This window comes from Schistocerca cancellata, chromosome 7 (assembly GCF_023864275.1).
Source record: "Schistocerca cancellata isolate TAMUIC-IGC-003103 chromosome 7, iqSchCanc2.1, whole genome shotgun sequence".
Taxonomy (NCBI): Eukaryota; Metazoa; Arthropoda; class Insecta; order Orthoptera; family Acrididae; genus Schistocerca; species Schistocerca cancellata.
The window spans coordinates 9,460,115-9,463,941 of record NC_064632.1 but is presented as its reverse complement, the minus strand read 5'-3'; the positions used below and the strand labels follow the sequence as shown (position 1 = coordinate 9,463,941).

The following is a 3,827-nucleotide window of genomic DNA, read 5'->3' as shown; positions in this document are numbered from 1 at the left end:
GAAACCGGATTGAAGCAACTGTTGCCAAGATCACTGAAGACACACTTATCAACATTTGAGAAGAACTCGGCTGTAGACTCGATGTGTGCTGTGTGACAAATGGTGCTCACATTGAACATTTATAAGGTTCTTGGTAAAACTGTTTGAGTTGCTCTTTCATTTGACATATCATTTATAACTGTAAGTTTAATATAATAAATATTATAAACCGTTAAAACCCCGATATTCATTTATAAACACCCAGTGGTTTTAGTCATACGTAATATTCTTCGCAGATTCCTCTTTCAAGTCTGCATTTCCACTATATTCATAGACTAATGGAAACCGTAGCACTGATGCATACCTTTTGTAGTCTACCAATATGGCTGAATTAATGTCTTATTCCTGAAGGGCTGCTGAAAGTTTGGTCGACATTGGGTCAAAAGGTTTCGCAGACACTATGGAACTATCAAACTCCGAACAGGCCTTGGAAGCCCAAGGGCGTCACTGGATGCAGATATGGAGGAGCACGTGGTCAGCACGCCGCTCTCCCGGCCGTACGTCAGTTTACGAGACCGGAGCCGCTACTTCTCAGTCAAGTGGCTCCTCAGTTTGCCTCACAAGGGCTGAGTGCACCCCGCTTGCCAACAGCGCTCGGCAGGACGGACGGTCACCCATCCAAGTGCTAGCCCAGCCCGACAGCGCTTAACTTCGGTGATCTGACGGGAACCGGTGTTCTTACTGCGGCAAGGCCGCTGGCGAACAAAGGTGAAGCGGCAGTTAATTCTAACTGCCCCATTCCGAAGATTCTTTTACAACTAGCAAATGACTAGTCGTTCCTCTTCCTCTTCTACTTCTTTAGAGAGCTTTATTTTCCCCAGTTAAAACACAATGTTTTTCTGAGCAGCTGGTTGTAATCTTAATGTATCTTGTATACTAGGCAGAGGAGGCTGGTACTGTCACATTTTCTTTATATTTTATTCATCCATTTTCTTGTGAAGTCGAAGCATTATTTCAGTCTTGAGGAATAGCCTTCTTGTAATTCATTTTCCCAGTTTCTTTTGTTAACAGTTTTCGTCCAGCTACAGACGTTTTCAGTGAATGGCTATGATCAGGCACTCTCCTTTCTTCGTGCCTGGAGTGGCTCTATAAAGGGTGTTTCGTAATAACACCGACAAACCTCGAGAGGACGTAGAAGGTGTCTTCAGTAATAAAATGAGGATAGGATCCCGTGTCCAGTAACGTCATTGAAAGGCGCCGATGCCTCTATATGTATGTACATATTTGATGGCTGCGTCATGATGTTAAAAACTTTCAGTGGTGTTGGAGTTGGGTAAATGTATTAATTAGAGGTAGGGGACCTTGGTCTGGAAACTACCGAGTGGACATTTACGAGCGAAAATCGTTCTGCTGTCTATACAGGTATTTATGTACCGGTACTGTTGTTACTAAGATTTTGGACTAGGGAACTCTGAAGAGGTCATAGTATCGGCCATGATAAGGAGAAAAATGTCCAATAATCATGGGCTCTTTAAATGAATACCTCGCCGGCCGTGGTGACCGTGCGGTTCTAGGCGCTCCAGTCCGGAGCCGCGCTGCTGCTACGGTGGCAGGTTCGAATCCTGCCTCGGGCATGGGTGTGTGTGATGTCCTTAGGTTAGTTAGGTTTAGGTAGTTCTAAGTTCCAGGGGACTGATGACCACAGCAGTTGAGTCCCATAGTGCTCAGAGCCATTTGAACCATTTGAACCAAATGAATACCTCAGGAGGTGCTCGTCTTCGCTGCTGTGAAACACATCTCCCCTACTGAACACGTGCTCCGAAGCTTTTATGTATGCACTCTGGAGCCCATGTTTTCTATACTTTTTTCCTTGTTTAGTCCGTACTACCACCTCTGAAAGGTGCCTACCCTTCAATATGAGCAAAAACGGTAACGGCACAGGCATTCTATTGTCGGAGGTATCAGAAAGAGTTTCACTTATAACTTCCGACTCGTTCGTCTCCGGACCAGGTCGCTTGCCTCAAATTGATACACTTATCCTTGTCCAACATCCCTGAAAGTTTCTAATATCATCGCGGGATTACTATCTATGTACATACATTTACAGGCAGCGGCGGCTATAGCTTCGACGTTCTGTAACGTCATTGGCTGACGTTACTCGACAAGGGTTCCTATACTCATTGCCGGCCGGGATGGCCGAGCGGTTCCAGGCGCTAGAGTCTGAAACCGCGCTGCTGCTACGGTCGCAGGTTCAAATCCTGCCTCGGGCATAGATGTGTGTGATGTCCTTAGGTTAGTTAGGTTTAAATAGTTTTACGTTCTAGGGGACTGATGACCCCAGATGTTAAGTCCCATAGTGGTCAGAGCCATCTGAACCTATACTCATTTTGTTCTTCAAAATACGTTCTACAACCTGCCGAATTTTGTCGATGTAATTCTGAAATTTCATCCAGCAGCACTTCCCGAATCTCATTAATTTCATTACGATGTATCTGTAGTTTTGGTACACATCTGTAACTACGCAACAAATCGTTTAGGAATACAATGCAGTTGTACTTTTAAACGTTGCACAGCAGAGTTTCAATGGAAGATTCCTAATTCATATTATGAGAAACACTGCGCAGTGGTGAGGTTCCTGTGTGTTGTACAGAAAGAGAGTTCTTAACTCACGTTAACCCCTTTCGCTATTATAACAGATTAATATGTTGCTATGTATGAATGAAATATTAAAGAAAATAATTCGCTAGACACTTGTAACATTTCTTCGCTGCGACTATTGGCAATAGAAATCATGTTCTAAATCAATAGACTGCACAGCCTCTTTCCAAATAAATTTAAAGACTGGCATCAGTTGCATTTTGCCTAAAATTGCTATAAAAAACTACATTTCGGATATCGCTTACACTTACACTCAAGGTTGAGAAGACCGGTGTTAAGCAGTATGTGTCCGTAATAGTGTGCAAAAATGTAGCAGGACATAAAGGATGCTCCACAGAACAATTTGAGGTAGGGAACCTCGGGTCTGAGCTAGCTTGAGGAGATATGGAACTACACTTGCCTACCACTTTGTCTAGAATTCTGTTTCCAGATTATTTACTACTAACAAGCGTACAAGGGAAGGGGAAGGACGAGCCTGATCAGCAGGAAGTCGTGACGCAGGCTTTGTCTACTTTACCTGTCCACCAGGTGCCTCTGCTGTGTCCCACGACAGAGCGTGCTACGGATCGACGACACAGCCACTCATTGCTCAGTGCTATTCAGAGACGTGCAGTACAGTCTGATGGAGCAGCACCGGTACAGTGTCTCCTGGTCGCTGCTATCCTGCCAGGTCACCTGACCTGAACACCCTTGATTATTTTCTACGGCGATACCTCAAGTCACTTGTGTACGAGACCCAGCACTGTAGCGCCTGTCATGTGATTCGAAACACGCCAGAGATGTTTGTCGGAGTACGTCAGAATCTCGTTCTGCGATGTCATGTTTGCATTGAGGTTGACGGCCGTCAGTTTCAGCAAATTTTATAAGATACAATACAAATGGTACGTTCACTGTGTCAATGATGGCATTTGCAGTTAACTATAACGAATTTAAATAAAAGAGTACACAGTACTGTGATTTTATTCCTATTATCTATCTTCTTAAGCTGGCTTCTCCGACTCCCGATTCCCTGCCTCAAATAGTTCAGTGGAGCATCCTCTATCCTCTGTCTCCCGTTAAACACTGCACACTCTTACGTAAGCGCCTTGTGTATCTTGTGACTGATGGCCCGTATAAGTACCTAACTTGTGCTTAACGGACCTGCCTTTCAATATAGCTTTAGAGACGTCCACAAGTTACAGAAACCTTAC

At 44.3% G+C, this 3,827-nt stretch overlaps 1 pseudogene; it reads right to left on the bottom strand.

The window, feature by feature from the left end:
* Nucleotides 1–621: 621 nt before the first annotated feature.
* Nucleotides 622–739, bottom strand: LOC126093185 (5S ribosomal RNA; annotated as a pseudogene).
* Nucleotides 740–3,827: the final 3,088 nt, after the last annotated feature.